This window comes from Danio aesculapii, chromosome 8 (assembly GCF_903798145.1).
Source record: "Danio aesculapii chromosome 8, fDanAes4.1, whole genome shotgun sequence".
Taxonomy (NCBI): domain Eukaryota; kingdom Metazoa; phylum Chordata; class Actinopteri; order Cypriniformes; family Danionidae; genus Danio; species Danio aesculapii.
Genome location: NC_079442.1, coordinates 38,755,196 through 38,756,181, shown reverse-complemented (window position 1 = coordinate 38,756,181; position 986 = coordinate 38,755,196). Strand labels below are relative to the sequence as shown.

Genomic DNA, 986 nt, shown 5'->3' with positions numbered 1-986 from the left:
AAAAATAGTTTTCTCTCCTTCTGTTAAAAAGAACATCTTCATGGGATGTACGACTGGATATACGGATTTTAAACGCTTTTATTCCCCATTTTGCTTTCAGGTAATGTTACTTTTGGTGTTTGGCGTTTGTCTGTTGGAGTAAGTTACGTGTTGCGCGTGCTTGGAGGACGTAGGCTAACCGTCGCTTTATAACTCGTCGTTTGTCATATAAGGGGAAACTCGCAGTTTTGGATGTTTTTTTGCAGTTCACTGTGAGGAATGAACGCGCTTTTTTGCACCTGGGGCTAAGATTCTCTGTTTATACTTCACACAGAATGGCTCGCTTCGGAGACGATGTTCCCGGTCTGCTGGGAGCCGGGGATGGGGGTTCGGAGCGCAGTCGGAACCGGGATGCTCCGGCGGTATCCACAGGTGGAGTTTCACCAGCCTTCAAACAGACCAAGCGCAACGAGGCACGAACCATGGCCCTGTACAACCCATCCAGTCCGACAGAACTGCTTCACCGTCAACAGATCTCTCTTCATCTTTGGAGAGGACAACATCGTAAGGAAGTATGCCAAGAAGATCATAGAATGGCCATATCCTTTTGTCTAAACGGTAAAACACGCCCTGCCCCCCCCCCCCCCCCCCCCCCCAAAAAAAGAAAAAAAAACACAGTAGGTAGTAGGTGTTGACAGCACATGCGAATATGTTGTCAACACGTATTTACAAACGCACAAGCAACTCCTGTTTATATCTGCTGATACGAAATGGTCAAAATGGTCAGTGTCTGCCTAAATTTTAATCTGCTTTTACATGCTGCTTTACTTCATTTTACAGGCTGTTTGAGTTTAAGGCTTTTTTATTTAAAAGACATGTTGATCATACAACAGGTGCATTCCTTTTGTATATCACCATTGTATTTATGAAGTGCATTCTTCACAACTCCACAGTTTTAGTTATTCAGAAATACATTAACAATGCAGACAGTCACAGTATAAATAAAG

The 986-nt window shown here is 43.7% G+C and overlaps 1 pseudogene; it reads left to right on the top strand.

Annotated features, from left to right (window-relative positions):
• The first annotated feature begins 314 nt into the window (after positions 1–314).
• LOC130233249 (voltage-dependent R-type calcium channel subunit alpha-1E-like) lies at positions 315–594 on the top strand (annotated as a pseudogene).
• Positions 595–986: the final 392 nt, after the last annotated feature.